Source organism: Dioscorea cayenensis, chromosome 14 (assembly GCF_009730915.1).
Source record: "Dioscorea cayenensis subsp. rotundata cultivar TDr96_F1 chromosome 14, TDr96_F1_v2_PseudoChromosome.rev07_lg8_w22 25.fasta, whole genome shotgun sequence".
Lineage (NCBI taxonomy): Eukaryota > Viridiplantae > Streptophyta > Magnoliopsida > Dioscoreales > Dioscoreaceae > Dioscorea > Dioscorea cayenensis.
The window spans coordinates 10,640,635-10,666,813 of NC_052484.1; the positions used below are offsets into that span (position 1 = coordinate 10,640,635).

Sequence of the window (26,179 nt, forward strand, 5' to 3'; positions counted from 1 at the left end):
GGCCTCACGACAATGGTTGAAAGCAGAGGCCAACTTCCAGACAAGGATGCCCGGCCGAAAAGAAAAGATGAAGATATGGAAAGAAGAGGGAAAAAGTATAATGGATCCAATAATATTTGTCTCTAGGGATTACCCCTTGTCGGTCAGTTCAAGTGGGTCAACACTAGTTATTTCCTTTTTTGCCCTTGGGATGGAGGGAAAAATACCGCCCAATCACATCATGTGTAACCTTTATGCATACAACTGTGCACTTTTTTGTTTGCCTTTCTGATTGTTGTTTGTTCTTTACATCTTCTTCTTCTTCTTTTTGTTCTTCTTCTCTTCATTTGGTTTGTACGATTTGGTTTTCGGCCGATATATTATGGAGAGTTTTTGTGATATTGCTAGATACAACGGGGAGGGATGAGTGCTAATGTTCACGGCTCAGACTTCTTGGGAGTTGGTGTTAGCTGAGATATGTGAGCGATGGGGTCTCAAAGTTTCCCTTGTCAGGGTGAAGTTTATCACACCCGCTGGATATAAAACTGTTTGTCCAATAGAAAACGATGTTGACTTCCAGCGGATGTGTCACGTGCACTCTATCTTCAAATGCGCTGTAGTTGATCATGTTGTCAAGACAAACAATATGCCATTGTCGAATCCTACTGAAAACGAGTTTTTCTCGTTGTAAGTTCCTTCTCTTTTATTTGATCCAGTTGTATAGGTTCATTATTGTTTAAGTATGTCAGTCATTGGTTAAAATCTTGTATTAGTCATTTAAGTTAATTATTCACTATTTAAGTATTTAATTTTATGTTTAAATTTTTAATTTATCACTTAAACAGTTTATTCTCTGCTTAAAATATTGATCTTTTCATTTAATTGAAGTGTTGGCAGGAATTCAGATTCTGCAAGCGCTCCCGTTCAACCCCATAGTGACCCTGACAGTGTGGGATGTTTTCCTTCCTCGTCAGATTATTCTGAAGTGTTGTCGTTGGATATCGGACAACATTTTGATGGTGTTGAACATTTCAGGGATGTACTTCGAAATTTTGCAATCAAACAGAATTTTGACTTCAAATTCATAAAGAACGAAAAACATCGGGTGACTATGGAATGCGCTACCGATGGTTGTCATTGGCGCCTTCATTCATCAAAAGAGTATAATAAAAATACTTTCAAAATAAAGACAATCAACCCATCACACACTTACGGTGGTGGAATAGGTTCGGCGTCACATCCGAAAGCGTCCAAAAAATGGGTAAGCGCACGAGTGATTCAGAAGCTCAAGGACTTGCCCTTGTACAAGGCCATGGACATTCAGATGGACATGTTGCGGGAACATGGTGTCCACATACCATATAAGCAGGCTTGGTTGGGAAAAGAGCATGCCCGGGTGGTCCTCGACGGCAGTGACATCTCCAGCTACGATTTGTTGCTTTGGTACGTGGATAAGGTGGCTGAGACAAACCCCGGCAGCATTGCGATCATGGAAAAAGACAGTGATCGTTTTAAACGTGCATTCTTTTCTTTCAGCGCATGTATTGTGGGATTCAAGAGGGCTTGCAAGCCGCTGCTGTTTCTCGATGGTACCCACCTCCTTGGAAAGTATCGGAGTACTCTACTGGGTGCCACAGGGAAAGATGGAAACAATGGTTTTTTCCATGTCGCCTACGGTATTGTCGACAACGAGACCGATGCCAATTGGACTTGGTTCATATTCAAGTTAGGCGATGCTTTTATACGATGAAGGAGATTATCATGAGATAATTACCTTTGTGTCGGACAGGTTCAAGGGCCTTCTGAACGCAATTGCGAGAGTCTTCCCTTCTTTGCCACATGCATATTGTCTTCGACATTTTGAGGCCAATTTTATGAAAGCCAACGTCAGACTTGGGAAGGCATTGATGGAGGAGTGCTGGTCTATATGCTTTCGCATTGCGTGGGCATCTACGGCTAAAGGATTCGATGATGCCGTGAATGAACTGCATGCCACATCACCCGAAGCCCATCACTGGTTGATTAATAAATCGGATATGGCACATTGGTCAAATTATTTATTCAGAGGTAATTATTGGGGTGAGATGTATTCAAATGTCACGGAGTCGTTCAATGCTTGGATCAAAGAAGCTCTCCATTTACCTGTGACGAAAATGGTCGACTCCATAAGGTCTTCGAATGTTGATTTACACTTAACATTTGGTGTTATCCTTTAAAATGTTTCATAATTGTTTAAATATTATTGTCTGACTTTAAATATTATTTTCATCATTTAAATATTTATCCTACTATTTAAAATAGTTTACCAATTATTTAACCATCACTGTCTTTGTTTAACCTTGTTTGACAGGTTCAAGTTGATGCGCATGTTATGTAACCGCCGTGAGCAAGCGAACAAATGGGAGACCTACTTATGCCCAGACATACATTCGAAGGTAGAGATAATTGTCGAGGATAGCCAAAATCTTCGTGTTGGTCGTTGTGTCGATGATCGTTACAAAGTGATTGACCAGTGCAGTAACTCTGTAGATCTTGCCATCAGAACTTATTCATGTCGAAGGTGGCAAGTTTATGGTATCCCTTGCAAACACGCTTGCGCTGTAATAATGCAAACAGGCACCAATGTTCATCGATTTATTAGCGGCTACTTCACCGTCGACAATTATAAACTACCGTATAAGGAAGCTATATTCCCCATACCCGACGATGACAAGCCTTCAGACGGAAATCGTGAGCTTCGTTTGCGACCGCCTATAACGAGAAGGCAGCCTGGACGTCCTAGACGAAAGAGGTTCGAGTTACAAGAGTTTGATGTTCACGAGTTACATTGCAGCCGCTGCCACAGATCCGGTCATAATCATAGATCTTGCAATGAAACTGTCGCCGACTAGACATTGTAAATAAGTTGATTTCTAAAGAGAAACAAACTGAATTGAGTGCCAACTTTTCATATTTAAACAGATAAACTCTTATTCTTTACATTGAACGCATTTATTTAAACAGAGACAGTGTCATTTTAAATAGAGAAACTGTAATTTTAAATATTTAACACTGATATTTAAACGATGATTGGTAAATTTAAACAATGAAACTGAAAGGTAAACAATGACACTGTAAGTTAAACAATGAAATGAAACTGAATTGAATTTAACCTACTTTACAATTGAAACAAACAAAATTTACATTGAGAAAATTTGTCATGTTCTTCGAAAACAAAAACAATGAATTGCATTTGACCTGGTTTACATTTGAAAGCAAACAAAAAACTAGGAATTCTATCAACCCGCTTGCGATGACCCCCTTTTTTCATGGACGCCGGCTGACCTCCCATCCTTAAGTATGCGGGAAATATACTTTAATCTCAGATAAGGGACGTCTGTCTGCGGTAGCCATAGCTTCTCATCGGCGAGTAATTGCTCGATAAACCCCATGACATAGACGACGCAATCGACACTTCCTTGTTTTTGTCATGGGGTTTCCATGTCGTGAACTAGTGGGTACTTTGAGGTCGCCGACTCGCCGAACTCCATATCGACACAAATGTCGAATCGATTCCGCTGTCGAGGATATACAAGTTGAGATTAGAATATCGATTAAATACCAAATACTATTAATAGAACATAATTTATTAAAGAACTTACCATGTCCAACGTGTCTTTATCGTACCCCGCGCTTTGGCATGAAGAATAATGCCTGTATTCTTGTTGATTATTGTCAAGGACGACGACATGGAAGTGGCCATTCATGATTATCGGGAGGATGACAATTTTAACTTCATGCAAGTTGCGCACGGCATCTCCAATCATAGCCATAGTGGTTTCATGTGCGTCGTCCTACTTTGACATAAACAGCGCCAGCGGTCGTGTGATGGAGGCAAGCTTCTTGTAAGGATATGACACTTTGCTCAGCGACTTTTGTATTATGCATATGAAAGCGTCCATCACATCGTCTGTGACCGTCTCCTTCCCCTCAAGCAGAGTGTATAGTTTGTCCTGTGTGGTGCTGACAGTGTCATTCTTTCACATGACAGTGCTGAGGTTAAACAATAACAAATATAATTAGACCATATTGTAACTATTTAAATGATATAGACAATTTTCAAATGATATTATAAATAATTAAACGTTAAATAGATAAATTAAGTGATAATATATAAACATTTAAAAACTAACATAAAAGCTTTAAACTTACCTGTCCATAGGGCAGTTGAGGAAGATCCTTATCAACTCCTGCTCGTATTTGTTAAGACGCGATTGGCCAACCCATTTTTTCTTCTTCGAAACAAAGACTTTTCGAGTTGTCTCATCTATTTTTTTATTAGCCTTGATCATATCTCTCGTTGCTTGGTCGGGGTCATCATGCAGCACTGTTCTTGAGCCTTGACGGTGTTCAGCACCAACAGCATCTTCCTTCGATGCGGGGACAACGACAGCATCAACCGCAGACATATCCTTATATGGTTCTTGTTGTTGTGGGATTGTGTCTGGCTTCGATAAGGGGACAACGACAGCATTAACCGCAGACATATCCTTACATGCTTCTTGTTGTTGTGGGATTGTGTCTTGCTTCGATGTGGTACTGTCGGCCACGGCAACAGATTCAACGATCTTCTTAATCGTGGCCACGGCAACATCAACGGGAGACACACCCTTAGCTTGTTCTTGTTCTTCAGGAATTGTGCCCATCTTTGATGCCGTACTCTCAGCCGTCGGTTCCACCTGGGGATTTCGTTAACAAGAGAGTAAACGATCTTAATCGTGGCAACGACAACATCATCTACGATCTCCTCCACCGTCACGGTCATGTCATCAACGATGACAGACTCAGTAACAGCATCAGCCGCTGATGGTGTTGCTATTGTTTCATCGTCAGCCGGCGGTGGAGACAGAGACAGTATTGTTCTCCTCTTTTTCTCAAGTCTCTTCGAATGTGGTCATCTTGGAATAGCCACCCCGATGATGTCGTCGTCGTCAAATTCTAACGCCTCGTTCGTCCTGGGTACTTCATTTCTTTGGAGGGATGGCACAGTCGATTGTGAACGTCCTTCCAGTGCCTCAACCGGAGTGACAAGCCGAGGAAACTCGGTCATTAATATCTGGCACGCCTGCATAAGAGTTGCAGTGACATCTTCGCCTAGTGCTGTCGGTGGGGCTGCCATGGTCGGGAGGCTGCTTCAATCGGGGGGACTGTCGTTGTCGTGGTCAGGGGGGTTGTTGCAATTTGGCTGGATAGGGAGGGCTTCTCCGGCGTCGAGGAATGCGTGCGCGTGGTGGGCTGGAAGTAGGAGAACGGCGTCGAGCGCGCACGATAGAGGATGCCCTTTCATCTTGCCTTCGAGCAAGTGGTTCCGGAGCAATAGCATCCATCCGTCAGTTGGCCCGAACAAATATAATTTCTTCAGCATTCGCCGGAACCAGCTCAGGAAACTAACATATGTAAACCAAACAATTTCAGCGAAATCATTCAGTTTAAACAATAAAAACTATATTTAAACAGAGTATTTATATATTTAAACATTATAGAATATATTTAAACGGAGAACAAAATTTTTAAACTTTTATGAATAAATTTTAAACTATAAATAATAAAGTTAAATGCTAAATAATATGTTTAAACATTAAAGACTTCTGTTAAACATTGTTCATGATTTATTACCTCTTTTCCTTCGAGCGATGACAAGCTGGTTTCTATCGTCGCTTGCTTTCGGTAAGTACTTTCACCGTAGCACATCATCCTTGGGATCTTGCCGAAACGGACTTTCTTTCCGGTTCCGGTCAGCTTATAAAATCAGATGTTAAGCGCGACCGAGCAACCCTTAATATAACCTGTGTTGGTCTTCTTCCCCGCGCATCTATCTTGCACTCAAGTGGCTGCTTGTGGAATGTCCTCTATAAGAAACTTGTGCGTCGCCTGCGCCCATGCGTATCGCCCCATGGCGGGTAGATCATCGACTTAATCAACGATTTAGTTCGGAAGCGAGCATGATGTATTTGGGAAGAGGACTGTACCCATGAGGTACACCATTAGGAGTTTGACAAAATTTTCTTCTTCTCCCCTCTGTCGAACAAGTTGCACAAGAGTGCTCTTGATGGAGTCTCTGTGTCTCTCGTAGATTTTTGATAAATACATCCCTTCGACTGCTGAGCGGGTTTTCTTCTTCTGAAACACGACTGCGTCGCCATCGCAACGCAGACCAAGAATGAGGGCCACATCTTGAGGCCTGAAACTCAGCAGGCCCGATCCTAAATTTATTGGTGTGGCCATCGTACCTTTGCAATAGAGAATTAAGAAGGACCCTCTCTTGGAATATAGCTTCCAGCTCAGTGAATGCTACAAACGGTGTCCTTCGTATGATCTCCCAGTGTCGAGGGGTCATGTGATCTTTTAATTCAGCCAAGGTCTCCACTACCGGTGTCAAATAGCATCGCCCATTAACTAGGTTGACCGCCATAATCACAAGCCTGCGACAATAACAACACATTCAACAAGCAGTATTCACAAATGTTTAAGCGGAAATATAAGGTTTTAAACGGTAACCTCTCAATCCTTAAACAGAGATATCACTTGTTAAACAGAGACCTAGTTTCTTAAACAGAGACAACAATACTTAAACAGAGACAACAATATTTAAACGGTAACCTCTCATTTATTAAACGTAGACCTTATTTGTAAAATTGCAACCATATCAAATGAAAGGGGAAACGTACATTATAAATACTACACAAATCATAACAATCGAAATCCCCTTGCAGACTAACAAAACCCCAGCCAAGAAATCCCCCTGCAGACTTCAATATCTTCCAATAAAAACATAACCACAAAACAAAACCGAAAAATCTTTCTTTGTAACAGAATAGTTAACATAAACCCATAATCAATACCTTAGATTGCAATCTGATGAAATGCCAAATACTTGCGAGAGACTTCTCCTTCGAGATACCGGTGGAAAGAGAAAAACTGAAATTACAGAGGATGTGCCGGTAGAGACAACTTCGGAAAGAGAAAAGCTGAAAACGCGAGTTGAGAAAAAACAAGTATACGGCTCTAGTAAATTCGTCTCTTGGGGTTACTCTACGGAAAACCCCCCACTTTCTCTCAAACCGCCGAAATGGCTGCAGCTACGACTCTCCATGCAAGGGCATTTTCATCCATAAAATTTAAAAATTACTCCGTTGTCCACCGTTATATGCTTTGGGGGTTTGAAAAACATAGAGTTTAAAAAGAAGGGGTTTTAAGGGATTGCAAAATTAATGGGGTGTTTTAGGCAATATTGTAAACTTAGGGGTTTTTTTTGGCAATTTTCACATATATTTATATATATTTATTATTATAATTATATATATATTTATTTAATCTATGAATGGGCACTTGGGCACTTGGGGCATCTTGGGTTGAATTAGAATTTATTATTATTTTTTTTTAACTAAGAGATGCCAGTCGTTTTCTCTAACAGACAAATCCAACCGTTGTTCACTCCTATTCACCTTCTTTAAATATAGAAAAGTTCTCACAGAAGATCATTACTTTTCTGCAAAGTTTGATCTTGGAATTTTGTTGTATCCTGAGGGAATTGTTGCAAAAGCTGGTGCAGACCTGAGAGCGATAAATTCCTAAAAGACAGAGTTCCTGCACGCCTCAAAATCCACTAAATTCTTCTTCAATCTCTGTTTTCTCTAACAAGCAAGATTTTGCGTGATATGAAGAGAGATGACACATGGCATGAATCTCACTCAATAAATAATTAAGATAGGATCCAGAAAGGCACATGCATGGCTTGAAGTATGAGTAGTCCTTGGAATAATCTCAAATCTATGCAAGGACAAATATTTTTATTATTCATCTAATGAAGCAGGTGTTCATTCATGGAAAATAAAAGAGTTGCACCTTTTGTCAAGCTGGAAGCCTTAACTGAATAGAATTATATTTCTATTAAAACTTAAATCTAATGTGGCTTATGAAAAAGACTATATGAACAAGCTTTTACAAATAAATGTCATATTTTATGCCTATCTTCTTCTGTCGTTTGTTCTAATTTCATTTCTAAGTCTCTTTTTGTAATTAATGGTATTGTAAATTTGTATTCATGTTTGATGTTAGTCTCATATTCATGGGTATTTCTCCCACCTTTTTTGGGTAATAGTGTATATGTTTTCTTTTCTGATTTATCTAAAATACTTGTTTCAAATCCTTTATCTTGTTTTAAAGAAAATAAATTGTAAGTTATTTTTGATATAGTGTTCTACTAATTACTACATCTTGAAGAAATATTCCTTGGTTTTCAAAATGGTTCTTTACAAAATTTTCTTGATTAGTTTCAATCAATTCCATTAGATTCTAATCAAATTTGGGATTGATTTCGGTTAAATAATATATTAATTGAATGCCATTTTCTTCTTCTATATTTTCCACTCCTTCTAATTAATGAATATTAAATTGCTTAATATTATTTTTCTTTTTGCAAATTTATTTGCATAATATGAATTTTCTTTTATATAATGGTTCATTGCTAAGATTTTTTTTTTTGTTTTTTTAGAAAGGTGGATAAACCACATTGCTAAGATTTTTCTTTACACTCTTTTGTTTTTATTTTCTTTTAATTTTATATCTTTTATCTTTTTTGTATTATCTCTACCTTATATGATATTGTTGAAATATTTCTTTACAACATAATCCTCATTTCATTAATTTCATTGTTTTTCTTGTACTAATAGATTCTAGGCAACACTCCTCTAATTTTGATAGTAAGAATGTTATTCTTCCTTCTAATGTGTTATCTGAATCATCGGTATATTCTCTCTGGAAGTAATGCCTTTAGTTAATGAGACCAAAACTAAATTCTTGACTCTCTGTGGAAATAGTTGTATTCATTTTTGAGATTTATCTTTTGTGTCAATGCAATAATTTCTTTCTCTAACTCTTTTGAATCCTTTTTATCTGCTTCTCAACGTTTATTTTCTAATTGTTATTTGTTGACTATCCAATTATATATTAAAGGCTTTTAGACTAATAGATGAAAAAATACATTTATTAAATAATGGAGATGAAGGTCAATCAATTATTCTGATATTATTTCCATAATACTCTATTGTTTCATGGAAGATTTTTAATTGTTGTTGTATATGTATCAATGTTTCATTTTGTGAATTTTTTTTTTTTTATATTTTGCTATGTATCCCTTGTTTTAACAATAACATGATTCTATTATTCTTCATTCATTAATTAATTGTAGCTTCTATATTCTTTTTGTTAAACAATATTGGTTATCATATTTTATTGTCCAAGCCTATTCTTCCTTATAAACAACATCTTCTCAAACTTGATCTATCCACTCTATCTTTTTTATTTTAATTTCATCTTTTAGAGTATTTATACATTTATGTTTAAACTATCTTCTTTCCAATAGAATGGATAGTTTTATTCTACTATTTCTAATAATTTTTCTTCAATTTTTCTTTCAATTGTTGTATGATATTATATATGGACATGCTTCCTTGGTAAATGTAATTTTCTCTAATTATTATCAATTCTTTTCCATATTATTCTAGTGTATATATTTCGAATTTATATGCGATATTCATAAAATTTTCCACTTTCACTCCACACTCTACTATCACTTCTCTGAGTCTGTTACCAGTTTATTTGCGTAAACAGTAATTAAAAACCATTCTAATCCTCAATATTTAAAAAAATTCATATAACTATCTAAAACTAAGACAGACCATGATGTAAGGTTTCCTGATTTTTGTAGCATCTCAAACTAAGGAACCAATGGATCCTCCATATGAATTGCAACAATTTGAAGACAATAAGGGTCATAGATTTCATAATATTCAAAATATTAGTCTGCTTTAAAGATCCAATTTAAGGCATCCATGCCATCGAAATGAAGAAATTCTAGTTTGGCAAACCTTTACTACACTAAAAAAGGTTTTAGAGATGGTCTTCAAACCCTATAGAGGCGGTTTTAACTGCCTCCATAGCTTTAGCAATGGTTTTTTAACCCTCCTCTAAACCACCTCGTATAAATCTAGCTCTACACATTAGAGCCAATTTATATCAACCATTGGGGTAAGCATTCATTATGGAAGCCGTTGTAATAATTAGTTTTAGAGGCGGTTATAACTACCTCTAAAATTGTATATGGTAGAGGCAATTATAACCGCCACTAAAGCTAATAATTTTAAACTCCTTTTCATACTTTTAGAGGTGGTTTAGTTATATAGTAGAGATAATTATAACCGCCTCTAAAGCTAATAATTTTTAAACTAATATTCATACTTTTACAGACAGTTATAACCGCCTCAAATACTAATATTTTTAAAAACCTAACTTTAGCTTTAGAGGCATTTATAACCGCCTCAAAAACTAATATTTTTTTAAATCCTCATTATAATTTTTAGAGGCGATTATAACCACCTCAAAAACTAAATATTTTTACTTGTAGAAGCAATTATAACCGCCCCTAAAACTTGAATATAATATATTTCTGTAATAATTATAAACAAAATCTTTTGAACCACAAATCTAAATGACAAACCTTGCAACACAATCATAAGTTTCCTGAATTCAGTTTCATTGAATTTTTTTGAAAAGTCATTAACGGCTCAAGTACAATGTATTTTGCTTAATTGCACAAAGTAAAAGATATCACAGCATTTTATCTACATCTATTACAATATATATTTTTTTCTTTTTTTGCATAGTTATACAAAATATAGAGTGTCTTGTAGCCTCATATATCCTTGACTATGAGTACTCCTACAAAAGTAAATAAACATTGTTAAATAAAAAACTATAATTGTAATTAGAGTCAAATAAATAAGTATTAAATGATACAATATAAAATTCATAGCATGCAAAGTTTTAAATATTTTTTTTTCTAGAAGTGAGAAGAATAGATAATATGCTCATAAGAAGCATTTAAATACTTAAAAAACTATCAAATATTGAGATATGAAATTCTTAATATGCAAAGTCTTACGTATTTTGTGTATAGAACACATTGACAGATATTTTTTTGCATTCCTCATGTGTTTCTAAAGTAAAAAAATATGACATGCTGCAAACAATAATTTGTCAAAGTTCTCTGCGATCTTTGATGGCATACAAGAAAAGCATATCTATCATATTATTATTTACTAAACAGTTGAGTGATCAATGTGTACTATTGTTCATTCTCTCACTTGTAACTTTTTTGCTATATAAGATGGTGTCAAAATAAGTAACTTGAATATTGAGATGCATGCCTAAATTGGATAAATTTATTTCTTACAAATTTAGTTGAATTGAATTTTTTTTGTATATCAATAAGCATGTGGGATGCATTGTGTCTCTTAATGATGTGTCAAAGTATTCTTTTAATTTTTGCAAGGGTATATCTTCTTTGAGAAACCATGATTTCTCTACAGCCTAAACAATTTTGATTTGTAATAGCTTCATAAGCAGGTAAAAACTACAAGTCACCACAACAGACACCTATGTAAATTCTTTAAAAACATATCTGCTCTCCACATTACAAGGATTAATGATGGAACATAAGCTACCCTTGAAAAATAAAATAAATCCAGAAATTATATATAAAGAATAAAAAGTCTGGAGGAGCATAGCACATGCAATCCTGTAATGGAAATATGCAACTTAAACAAACAATGGATGTAGATTCAACCTCGTATTAATGAAATATGATGCCAAAGGTTACTGCAAGTATTTGTTTCATAAAATCCATCCATCAAATAAAACAATTTGCAAATGTGTTTCTCAGTTAAATTTGATGCAATGCAGCCCAAGAAATAATGTTTGCCATTTAAAATTTGTAAATCAATTTTAAACACACATACACACACACACACATTGATAGTCAAACAATAAACTGGATCCCAATGACTTATAATGTTCACTATTTCAAAAACCACTACTACTAAATGAACTACAAATTTGGCATTAATTAAAACAATCACATTCCAAGCTAAATATCAAAATCACAAACACTAAAACCCAAGTTCCCATACATTAACTTTAAAAACTAATTTTAATATTGACCTTAAAAAATGTTTACACTGTACATTAACCCGATCTTGTTTGGCCACAATAGTATTAATTCTACAATCATCATAATTTTTTTTGTTATTTAAAACACTATACTTTATTTTTTAATGTTTCTTTTCATTATTCTCTAATCATTGTATTGAAGGCTTATGACTCATTAAATTCATGTTTATCCATTCACACAGTTGTTTTGTTTATTTATACATTGTTTTCAAAAACTTGCTCTAAATTCAATTTTGTTTCAATTTCACCAAGAAAATATTATTAGACCTTGTTCCTTTATAGATCTGACTAATAAGTTGGTAGAACTAGAGGTTTTGAAAAATAAGACAAACATATGAAGAAATCATATGCACAATCTTGGTTAAAACATAGTGGAAATTAATAATATGTATATAATGCTAATTAAACCTTATCATTGATATACTAATATTTATTATAAGTAGTTTAGTCAAGAAAAGTTCATGCATTTTATTCAAGCTCAAATATAATTAACTTTCAATGAAATCATGAACATGAGCATGTAGAGTTCATGCAAGTTATGCTTATAAATAACATTATCTATTATGAGATGACTATAGAGTTATAGTTTGCTAATAATATAATTAAGAAGCATTTGAGATCAAGAACCTTTAACTAAAAACCAAAAAGTATCACTGATTAGCATATCCTTAAAGCTTATTAAAAACCAAAAGCGTGCATCAATCGAATTATATATTAATCCTGACAATAATATTTGAACACTTTTAGCAGATATCTTGTTAGTTAATTATAGGGTTCATGCACCTCGAAAGATATCATAAAATTTAAATAATAAAGGATCCAGTTCTTAGTACCACTGCCGCTAAATGAACTACCAATTCATCATTAACTAAAATAACCACATTCCAAGCTAAATATCAAAATCACAAATACTGGACCCTATGCAATCCCAACCAAAGTGTATATATATATATATGAAATTATTTTGCATGTGTGTGTGTGTATCATGTCATTTCAATAACTAGAGTTTTATACTCATCAAGTGATGTTTGAATTATGATGACTTGAAGAGCATACAGAAACTATATAACAGATAAAACATGCTAATATAAGGGATAACAAATTTGATCATACATGAACTTGACATAGAAAACACACAACCCATGTAACTACAAACAATCAAAATGACTAGCTAAACGAACACACAAAATGTCCATCTATCCAAACAAGACCAGACAAGATTACTAGGATTGCTAGTAGATTAGGGACTACACTTCACCAGCACACCCTCTATAATCTGACTATAATTGATACATTTACAGAGGTTAGGAAATCCTACTAACGAATGAAGAATACCTACACTTGAAGCTCCTTAGCAACAAAATCTAACAACCAACCTAAGAGCCTTGTTTGGCAAATAGATAATAATTCTTATCACCTATGCAAATAAGACAAATTAATACAAAATCAGAGCCTAAGAAAATGAACAAAGAAAAGAGTAAGGTTCCCGGTCTCTTTATCTGTTACAATTAAAAAAAAGTTAAAATCAATGGTAACAAAGCTCAAAACACACAAAACAAAATTTTGCCAAATACATACAACAAGATATGGAAATATTAAATTTAGTATGTCATTACTGCAATGCATTAGATCATCTTAATTTATCACAATGTTTGGACATGAAACAAAGAAGTTGTATGTGCTTGTACAGAGAAGATTCTTCATGATAGAGCATGTAATAGCAAGTATCATCCTTACTGAGAAGATTCTTCATGATGGAGCAACATTTCACATAGCAATATGACAGATATCCATATAAATATTTGCTACCATTGGTAACTAGAATGATGCACAAGGAAACATAGAACGACTGACGTTAGGTGAAAAAATTTAAAGGAAATTTGATGTCTATAATCAGTTTTTTATTATGTTGTTAATCTCTTATGATAAGATCTAAAATAACTTTGTCACTATCCTCTATGTTAATAAAATTGGGATATGTCACGTTTATTTAAAAGATGATTGATCAGTGTATGCTCTTGTGATATACATATGCAAGAAGAGCATCAAATTAAATACTTCATCAGTAGAGCTTAACTAATTCACTTAAGTCTGAATTCAAACTTTTAATTGGTTCTTTGTGCTTTGAAAAAAAATTTGCAAGATGGGTTAATAAAAAATTATGAATTACTAGATTTGTAAACTATAATAATTTGGAATATATCCTAAGTAGTGGGGGGACAAAAATGAAATTAACAACATTAAAAAAAACAAGTATGTTTATTGTTCATCAAAACATGCTTTACAATGCTTTGATGAAATTAAAGAAGTTTTTAATAATTTATATTCTTAGTGCTTTTTTAATAAGCTTGGTTTTGATCGTTTAGGTACTTATTTTTTCATGATATGGCATATGAAAAGTGTATGAATCTTCATATATTAAGTGAACTTACAAGTTTGATGCGACCAATTTTTTCATCGAATGGATAGCATGCAAAGTGTCCTGTAAATTCAGTCAGAGAACTATTTTAACCTTTTTCCCTCATACAAAATAAAGTGCTAGATCAAATATAGTTCCTATCAATGCTGCTTCTAATTTATTTTAAAATTTCTAGATGCAAAGATACCAAAAGCCTTTAAATAATATAAAATGTTCAAGCAACATGACCAAGAAACAATCCAAGTATAACCCCAATGTTCCCAATTATGAGCAACAAACTACCAATTGGTCCAACCACAACAGCTGCAAAGAAAAACAAAAGCTACATTCAACACATAAGCAATGGGATCATACCTATACAAATGACCATGATTTATAGATTCGCAGCAAATGAAGTCCCAGTTAAAACATCTGCAGATATAGCATTGCCAATGCTTACATTGTCCCAAAACACATCATCAGACAATGAAGTCAAGCTTGTTAAACACTATAAACACCCATAACTCAAGGGTTTTAGCATCAAAGATACCAAAAAAAAATAATAATAATAAATGAATGAAAACCGGGATTCCAACACAAGCTTATATAGAAATCAAATCAACATGAAAATAGACCAAATCGGTGGAATGTTGACCTTAGGAAACGGATTGGAAGTGGAAAATGGAGGGATTCTGGGGTTCAAAATAGGAAGATGGGATTAATCCATAAGTGTTGGGATCCAGCCCATTTGTTGGGTGGATGAATAATTGGGCTCCAAGCCCATGATGAAAAAAAAATGAAGCTAGGTCAATAATGGAGAAGATGGAGGGCAAAGAGGTAACTTTACAAGGTGAAATTTTTCTCATTCCTTGGTAATGAGAATAGGTTATGCTTGTGATGTGTGTGATTATCCTGAAGAAGTGAGAGAGGGAAGACAAAGAGGGAGAAGAAGGAGAGAAGGCTAGGGCAAGGAGATCGGACGGCCAAACCTCGCCGGATCTCACTCAAACTCCGGGAGAAGACTCCTTGCAAGAAGCACTACCTATTGATTAGGTTTGATCCTTCTATTTCTCCCTACTTGTTGTTTGTTAGCCATCTTGATGATGATGATGATGCTTGTTAATGAGAACTCTTCTCTCATGAATGTCTTTGTCCTTGTGCTTGTAAACCTCTAGTAACTAGAGAAGATCCATTGTAATTCTTTATTGACCTAGTGGATACATGTTTAAGAGGCTCTAAGGAGTCCCGTGGTTTTTCCCTCGATTTGTAGGGTTTCAACGCTAAAAATCGTTGTCTTGAATTTTTGTTTGTTTGTTCATCTCATTCTAACATGAATGAGGGGTTTGATAGCATTTTATGAGTTGTTTTGAAGTTTTGAAGCCTTGTAGAACCCTTGGGAGGAATATTGAAGCCTCAAGGAAGACATTGAAGGTTTTTATGCGGGCTGCATACGGGCCGCACAAGATCGCCAGTGAGTTTCACGGGGTGTATGCGGGCGCATGAACCCCGTAAGTAAACAGTGTTTTGCTACAGTAACGGTACTACATTGTCCGTTCTACAGTAAATTGCTACAGTATCGATAGACAGAAAACCTCACAGCAACCGTGCGCCCGCATACCAACCGCATAGTTTTGCCAGTGAACTTCACGGGCAAGTGTGCGCTCGCATACCGGTCGCATGTGAACAGTAACTGTGCTACAGTAATATTGCATTTCAAGTCAAACCCCCAACAATAAGTACCTCTCTAGAAGCGAGAAACGGCTGTGATGGGGGCACCTGGTTTGTCATGCTCGGAGGAAAGGTGGGTCAGGATGGAAGAGAATCATCTGAATGCCTCTTCAATGGCAAAGAAGGGAATGGAAATGGATCGAAGAGGGGAAAGGGGAGAGCGTGTGTGAACTAGTAAGTGCCTGAGAGAGAGAGAGATAGAGTGTGAGTGTGAGTGTGTGTGTGTGAGTGATTAATTTTCTCTTTTTTTAATTTAAAAAGTAAAGGGGTTTTGTTAAACTGGCTACATAGGTTAGTATATAAAAAAAATTACATGATTATTGAGGCAATTTTTTAAAAACTCCCCTAAACATGTGCTTCTAAAAATTAAAAATGGTGTAGTGCTTATTTGGGCATGTAACCTTGAGCTTTGATCTTCAAAATAATGTGAAACAGAAGTATGTTGAGAGACAGGATTACTAGGAGTTGAAGATCCCTGAGTCTATTGATCCTCGAGTGATTTAATTGTTTTTTTTTATTTTTTTGCTTTTTTTGTTTTTACTTTATTTTTATTTTTATTTATTATTATGTTTTTTTGCCCTATGTTGTACTTCATGTATCTATCCCTTCGCAACATGACTACAAACAAACATACATACATACAAGAGACCTTCGGGTCTATTGGTACACGGGTCGCTGATAGAGCTCTCACCGAGTGGTGAGAATTCGATTCTTGGCTGAGGGCACATTTCTGGGAGTTGTGAATAGTGGTTGTGTAGGGTGGTTTCAGTGCCCACGTGAGCGCAGCCCCGTCTCCACTTGTTCCACCGAGGCTTGTGCACGTCCCTGGGGTCTCTAGTGGGTTCACCCCGTTCCTCTTCTCAAAAAAAAAACATGACTACAAACATGGTGTCCATCTTGGCAGATAGATCCTTGAGCATAGTGGATTCTGTCATTTTTCAAAAAGAGAAAAAAAAAAGCACCAAATGCAACAGATCTAAATCTCTAATGAAGCCAAGAATAACAAATCTAGATCTCTTATGGAAAATTTTCATTAAAACATTTAAGCACTTCAGCTACTATGATATTAATCAATAGATCTCACGAATTATTAGTAATGAAATACTAGGAGAGATAATCTCCGAGTTCTGAGACAAGCTTTATCTCCTAATTAACTCCAGCCAGGCCTCATTACTTCTGGAATACTCCGCTCACCCTCTTGAGAGTTATTCGTCCAAGTGTATTCCCAATTCACCCTGCTACCTTGTCTTGTATTTACGGCCCATTCTTGAGTAATTACCAACCATGTCCACTTGTCTTCCTTGTGACTCATCCACATGTCTATCCTTCCATGTCACTTTGCACGGGAATGTAACATTGTCTTGTATAAATTTTGTTACAAACTATTGTATTATTGGTAGAGAACAATTAGGATTAACCAAACTCTTTAGCACTACTTGAGGATCAAAATCTTTATTTCTGCTTTATAACAACATCCTTTATTAAAGGGTTCTTTTCTATTTTTTAAAGGTAATTTCAAGTAACAAAATATTAGTTAACAAAAACTATAGGGAGAAATATACTACAGTTTTCAAAATTGTGGGAGACAAAAATTAACTTCTGGCAACAACCACTTAGTCTATTGACACTGGATTCCCTACGTATGGTATTCATGTTCTATTGAGAAAACAAGTTCAAATATCAGTTCACAAAGTGTGAAGACATAAATGTGTTGAGAAAGTAACTCCTCGTATGTACATGTCCTTAACATATCTTGTTCACTTTATCAAAAAAAAAATCTACTTAAATTTTCACACAGTAAAATCATGTAGTGGGTTAGAGTCCTAAAATGAAAAGAATTATAATTATTAATACCAAACATGAGTTACTTATAATTATAAAAAAAATAAATTATTCATTTTTTAATTTATTATTTATTTATTTATATTTTGTTAGCGTGATCTTTTTAACACCCCTTCGTGTTGAAAGTGTAGTATATTTGGTTTCACACGCTCCAAAAAGGGGTAAATTTTATTACAATCCTCTAAACAATTATATTTACGTATGTACATCTTACTAAAATTATTATTATTTACTTATGTATCTCTCTACCAAAAAACGTAAACAAAAAACTTACCAAAGATTAATTTATTCCAAAATTAATTTTCATCGACTCTAGCATTGAGAAGAGAGAGAAACAGAGATCTAGGATAAATATGGTTTTATAGGACTTTAAGATAATTTTCAACAGTATGATAGAATTGTTTTATGGTAGTATATAAACAAATATTTTACTTAAGTATATTAATACTTGCCAATCATTGCAAGGGTATACAAGTAATTTTCTCTTAAACATAATAAAAATTAAAAGGAGACAACTCATAAGTGAAAGTTCACATGCAATTCAATCAACAAATGAGGGTTAAAAGTGACAGTACTTGTCTTTTGTTTTTCTCCTGAACCAACTGGAATCTTTTTTTGGTCATGACTAATAGCGATTTCAACAAATGCAACAAATCAGTGAAACATTAAGTTAAATCATATACAGACAAACACTTCCACGAATTCAGGAATGGTAGTCAAAAAGCTGAGCATCACCAAAAAAGAATCTTATTCTGCTTGCCATCCTGCATGAGCTTTCAAAGGTAGCTACTTCAGAAATAATGCATGTCAGTAGTTAGGTAATAGAACATGAGAAAGAAAGCTGCAGAGAATAGCAGAGAGTCAGGCTAGAGTAATGAGTTTGATGCCTTCTCTCTTTTATCTCACTATCATGCATTCAGATAATCATCTTCTCCGCATTTTGAAAAGCAGCATATAATTCCATTTTCATATGACATTAGCTCTATTCAATTTATTAAGAACGAAATAATTCAGCAAAAGGCAGCATACAATTTCAGTTTTCAAATGCCTCCATTTCTATTAAATTTGTCAAGGATAATGACATGATTCAGCAAAATGCAACATATAACTTCATTTTCCAGAGGTCCTTAATTCTATTCAATTTTTTTTAAGAACGATATAATTTAGCAAATATCTGCATATGATTTCATTTTCAAATGTCTTTACTTCTGGTTTTCTGTTCGTGATCCTCTGACAACTGCAGAAGTTAATTGTTAGTGAATGTGGCATTTCTTATCATTTTTTTTAACAATTGTGGAAAAAATATATTTTCTCTTTATTAAATAAAATGAATATTTGAAATGCAAAGTTACATTTGCTCAAGTGCAATTTTCTTCATTCCATAATACACAAATGCGCATTTAGTAAAAAATGAATGCAACTTTTAAATTGAGGCTGAGCTATATACACAACTGGCATGGTTTTTAAACCGTGGTGATTAAAATTTTATAAAATTTGTTATCATAATTTGAAGAATTGTTATGTTCTTTTACATCAGTGACTAAAATATTGATCATATCTTGATGATCAGGAGTTTTTTTCTCTATCAATTAAAGAGAGCTACAGTTGAACCAAATTAGGTTAAATGTCGAAAAAATTGATCATGAGAGGAAGAGATCTAGCAGATCAACTGGTCCATAAAGAGCTAGAATCACCTAAGGATGCAGTTCATGGTTTCTGCGAGAAGAGTATTAGCTATGAAGAAGCAGTTAAAAGAGAGGTAGAGTACCGAAAACTGATAAACATTAGGGGATTACCGTTGCAACCTACTACTGTTTCTGAATCTCTGCCTGCATTTCCCCAGGTGAAAAACTCTATCATCTATTTTATAAGTTCAATCATGTTATGGTATTCATTCTTAGTAGACATTTATTTCATTAGATACCATAGTTCTTTTCTTTTTTAGAAATTCATTTATATCTGTGTACTTATAATATTTCAAATCAAAATGTATAAACTTTTAACTGAACTCATCTGGAAGAGAGAAATAACCAAAACTTGCTTGAGTGAAAGAAATTGCTTTATGTTCTGGTAATGTTATCAATCCTTTTGCTAAGAATAAAAAGAAGGAAAATATTAAACGGGTCAAAATAATACGATAAACATTCAAACTCATAAATCTTAGCAAATAATAATAATGTTATCATTATTATTAACCATGATTTTCAAGATAAACTCTACATATATACTTATTAGAGTAACTAATAGTTCCACATCTAATGATTTGAATATATAAGACTAGGTTTCTCATCTTATAAACTTAGGTTTTGGATTGAATTGAATCTAGATAATATGATTGATTTACATCTAAGACTCTTAAGATAAAAAGCATACTTCAAAACATTTTGCTCTTAAATATTATGCCTTGAATTCAACAAGTAATGTTCTCATTATGATCTCTTTTATATAAATAAAAGAATAGAATTGTCTATCAATTGTGCTTATTAATTCTTAAATCTGTTATTCTCTAAAACATTTCTTTCTTGTTCAAAGGATTTTCCCCTCAATACAAACTTAGCAGGAAGGAAGAGAAAAGGTGAACCTCATAACTTTGATGATCAAAAGCCCCTGCTGTTTTCGGCCAAAACACAACCTCCACAACAGCCATCATCAAGTTGCCTGCTTCCCTTGCAAAATCAATCACTTAATGTGCAAAATTCAATGAACAGGGTCAATCATCTTTGGTGTAATGTTTGCAAGGTTGTGTGCATGGATGCTTTCAACCTCAACCAACATCTTCAGGGGAAAAAACACAAGGCAAAGTGTGCAGCTGCCTTCGGAAACCAAACCATCGATAGCGGTTTTTGTGAGATCAAGTTCTTATGGTGCCAAGAGTGTAATGTACCTTGCATGAATGAATTCTCACTGGCTCAGCATCGTGCCGGGAAAAAACATTTTCAACGTCTACATCAGTTGCAAACCTTGAAAGGTTATCCTCATTAGGAACTAATCAAACTGTAATCATATATAATAGACATGGATATCGAAGCAATTTAGTCCATGTATTTATCTTTGGATGCAAACATTGATGATCTGGAGGAGCTAATTTTAGTATTTTTACTAAGATAGGAGTGAAATTGGACACAAAATTTCAAATGAAAGCAATTCATGAATCTGTGTAACATGAGCACACATTCGTCCATGAATTTATATGTCTTTTCTTCATTCAATAAAGTGCACACTCTCATTGCACTGTATTCAATCGTAAGTTACTGCAAGATTAATTCTACCATGACATCCTATGGTCCTCCTTTAGACCCAAGCTTTTCTGAGGGAGTCTTGATTTCACATGAATTGGCAAGACAATTAATGAGCATGTATCCGAGGACGTGATTGTTAGAATATATTTAATACTCACACATATTTTCTATGTATATGTTTGGTATATCATTATTTAAAGTATTTAATATATTAGATATGGGTGAGCTTATATAATCAACCATCTCCACATTAGAAGGATGGTCACTCTTCCTTTGTCAAGTGAGAGATTGAAATTGAGGTCCATCTTTTTTAAAAAAAAGTTTATATAATTAAAAATCCAAATAAGGAGGAATTTTGCAGGGGTGCAAGTGTCGCGCCCTGAACCCGACTCGCTGGACCCGGTGCGTAGACAAACGGCCGCAGATCCACAAGGCGTGAACCAAGTAGACCTGCAAGGCCTCAGAACCTGATTTAGGACAAACAAAACTATAACAAGCCAACTGGGTTACAGGATTACAGACTTTACAAAGTGCACAATGCAAAGATACAAGAAGTCCAGAAATACAAAATACAAGAACATAGTGATAGACAATGGCAAGGACTACAATTTTACAACAGGACAAGCAACATCTACAGGCAGTCTTTCAAGATCCACCACGGTCTACCACTCTTGATCTGAAAAGGATTTAAAACAAATCCATGAGCTCACTAGCCCAGTAAGTAATCCAGAAATTGTTTTAAAACAACATGCTTTACGAATCTCGATTTCAGATATTAAGAATAATTCAAAGTTTAAACATAGTTTAAACAAATACAAAATAATGGTTCAACAGAAGTATAGTTCTCAAGTAGTAACGCTATTCAAGATAACTAAAATCAAAAGAATACCAGGTTTCTGAACTGCGAATAATTATTCGCCATAAATGAGCATATGTCTTCAAGACATAATTTAAACAAAACAAAATACAAAGTGAAATATTCTAATAAAGAATATTTACAAATATGATTTACCGGAATTCAAAACCCAGAAATACGATATCAAAAATACAGAAAATTTCAAGGCAGGACAAATATTTGTGTTTTTGCAGAAATTCAAAATCAAAAGGGCAAACCCAAAAAAAAATAACAAATTCAAGAGTATGTCTCCAAATTCACTGTAAGTGCCAAAGGTCATTTGTTTATCCTCGGTGACAGATCCGAGCCAAAATAACAGATATCATTTATTTACCCTCGGTGACCCTAGACTGAATACCAGGTGGCCGTTGATTATTTCACCGAACGGACACGGTGCGAAATTGCAGTCTCATTTTCACAAAATTACTTGTCGACAAGGTCAGGGTTTAACCCCCCATTGACAGGGTTGCATATCGTTCATTTGGAGACCAAAATATTCAGATACAAAATATTTGCAGAGTACAAGTTCAGAAATTTCTAAAATTTCTCAAGTTCATATATATATTCAGAAATAGTAATAAATATCAAAATCTCACTTTAGGGAAAATAAATCGATAACCATAAATGAAATATAAAAATTTAAGCACATGAAGTATTTAAAATTATTCAAAACACCAGCTCCTTCAAAACTAAATTAAATGATTAAATAACTAAATAAATAATGGAATTAACTAAGTCAATCCAAATGATAGCAGAATCATTAACCCATGCCTACAAACAAACGAATTTTATAAATGTCGAAGTAATCGTTTGAATGTAACCACACACTTAGTATAAATAATAAATTAATAACCAAGTTAAAAAGAATAGCAATTATTTAATTAGCATTACACCAATTTAGATTTACCAAGTCAACAACTAAATAGAAATAATTAATTAAAGAAAGTACCTCAAAATACATATTCCAGATAAATAATTTCAATATTAACAAAATAATAGATATTCAAAATAAAATAACAAAATACTAGATAATTATTTTATAGAATAAAATAATTTCTCAAATACTGAAAATACGGAGTTATCGGTAGATTATTTACCTGATATTAGCTTAAACCCAAAAAAATGAGATCCAATGCCACTCCCTAAAACAATCCTAAAACCCAATGATTTACCATAGTTAAAACAAAATTACTCTAATCGCAAGTTTAAACACTCATCAAGTATTACCCTAAGCATTTTCTAGAGAGCAACCAAAAATAAAAATAAAATAAATGACAATAATTGTCTTGCATGCACTCATGCAGGAATTTAAAACACACCCTAAAAGCTTAAATAATTAACATGATTAAATTTAAAGTGATCCAATGCTTAACCTCCACTCATTTGACATTTGCCTTGAACTAATATTTTAACTTGATGAGAACATCTCCACCATCCAATTCTAAACACATTCCACTACAAAACTTCCCTCATTCTCTTGCAATGCCTTGACTAATAAAAACAAAAATATGCAAACCATTAACACCAAAAACATTTCTGCAGATTCACAACCAAGCTCTAGTCTTTAGACACATTAACACAATAATGCTATCAACTTTACAAAACCACTCCACCAACAACAAAAGTTGTAGAACCAAACTAAGAGAGGAAAAACATATCTACTTATACAACCAATACATATATAAAACACACATATATGTATATATATATATATATATATATATATATACATGGAAACATACACAATATGCAAGGCTTTTAGCATGTTGGTTCTACCCTCAAATAAGGTCCAAAAATCTCCACCATGCTTGGGTGAACAAGAAACAAGCAACTTAACACTCATTAAACTAATGCCAAGGCCAAACCTTTCTCAAAACAAGGATGGTTAAGCACAAGCCCTTGAGCTAACACTAAGCTCCAAGGATTTCAACAACAATTTTTGAGCTATGAACTAAGAGAACAACAAGCATGAACAACTCCGAATTTAGCCATCAACATGCCAAGGTTTCTAAATAAAAAGAGCTAACATGCTATTCCACAAAACATGGCAAGCTAATCAAAGGATAGAGAAAAAAAGTCATGGTTTTTTTAGTTACCAAAAAAACAACACTACTAAAAGAATTTAACCAAGAATGGCTAGGGGCTTACTATGATGGCCGGAAAAGAGAGTGTTGAAAAGATAGCCCAGCTAAAAGCCAAGCTTCAAAAATCTTCTAGCTAGCAACCTCCCTTACAAGACAAAGAAATGAAGAAGAAGCACAAGAGAAGAAGAAAAACAATGAAGTTAAAAGGCTCAAATATCAAAGGCACAGATGTGATGGAAACCCATGAATTCCTCCGGGAATTCCTCATTACCACTAGATTGGAGAGCCACATGACAAAAGGATAGGGAATAAGTGGGGGAAACAATGCTTTTTTTTTTAATCTAATCAAGCTTTGGGCGGGGTCCACAGCAGGTGTGCCACATGCACATTTGACACGGTATAGTAGGAAATGGCAATTATTGGCACGGTGCAATGCTGAAATATTATAGAAGTCTATGGGCAATTATGATAATCACTATATAGCATCTAGACTTCATGAGGAACAACTTTTCTATTCATCTCAAACACAAACAAAGTTTTTACAATCCAGGAAAATTCACAGAAGATGAAGAAGCTCAGCTGAAAATCAGAAAAAAAAAACTCTTACTTTAACTATCTATATAAAGAGTATTTAAATAACTGAAAGTTTAGTACTCAAAATGAAATAAACTAAGTGACTCAGCTAGCCACGTCCAGCATCCTGGTGCATCTAACCGCTTCACAAGCTTGCCTCGAACTAATGCACACCGTCTTGATGATCAAATCTGAACCACACAACCAAAGAAGCTAACCCCGATGCTGGACTTAGCTAACCCCGATGCTAGACTTAGCTCCTGCCTCGAACTTATGCCAAACTCTTGATCAAACAATCCTGGCCATTGATCAAACTGATCCATCTCTTCTCTAGACTGCCTCGAACTTACCTTCATCCATGATCAAATCAATCTCAGCCGTTGGTTTTCTTCCACCATCTGCTAATGGATTTAACTGAAATTTGAACACATGAAAAGACATTCTTACCCCTTAATTGCTTTATATTTCCACCAGGACAACCTCTTCTCCTCAACTCTGATCCTTTCTGCAGAATGCTTCAATTACTAACAACATTCCCCCTTAATTGAAGTCGGCATACACCCATCTCTCCTCCGAGCTGTTCAAGCTTCGAATACTCACACATTTAGTAAAAAAATATCGAGCAACTCTGCACTACATCTTTGCAATAGTTCAATTGAATTTCTTTCTTTGCTACCAACTCTCTAATATGGTGAAACTTGACATCTATATGTTTAGTTCTCGCCATGGAGAGTAGGATTCTTAGCAATAGCTATACAAGACTTGTTATCACACCAAATCTGAACTCGCTCCTTCACAATTAATCCCACAATCAACCAAAAATTTTTTTCATCCAAATACTTTTGATGACAAGTTGAACTCAAGGATATGTATTCAGCCTCAGTGGATAATAATGCCACTATCTCTTGCTTCTTTGAAGCCCAGCAAACAACACCAGATCCTAAGTTGAAAACCCAACCCTGATGTACTCTTCCCTATCTTGTTCATCTCCACTCCAATCACTATCACAATACCCCTTCTAATATACATTCAATATCTCTATTATCATTTGAATTCCAAAATCATAAGTGCCGACGAACATACCTCAATACCTTTTTTGTAGCTCCTGAATGTATTTTAGTGGGATGATGCATATATCTGGATAACATATTTACTGCATACACAATGTCAGGCCTGGTGTGAGTCAAATACAACAATTTGCCTATTAGCCTTCTATAAAGAGTGGCATCAACTTCTTCTGCTTCCTGGTTTAGCTGCAATTTAGTACTCAAACTCATTGGAACACCCACTGCATTACAACTTTGCATATTGAATTGCTTCAATAGATCTCTTGCATATCTTCTCTGAGATACATGTACCCCATACTCACCTTGATTTATCTCCAAGCCCAAAA

At 34.6% G+C, this 26,179-nt stretch overlaps 1 long non-coding RNA gene across 1 annotated transcript; it reads right to left on the minus strand.

Annotated features, from left to right (window-relative positions):
- Window positions 1-10,588: 10,588 nt before the first annotated feature.
- On the minus strand, window positions 10,589-16,360 carry LOC120276388. Its single transcript, XR_005541230.1, has 3 exons — window positions 16,166-16,360; window positions 14,801-14,857; window positions 10,589-10,737 (listed from the first exon to the last, which is right to left on the minus strand). It is a non-coding gene; the product is annotated as an uncharacterized LOC120276388 (long non-coding RNA).
- Window positions 16,361-26,179: the final 9,819 nt, after the last annotated feature.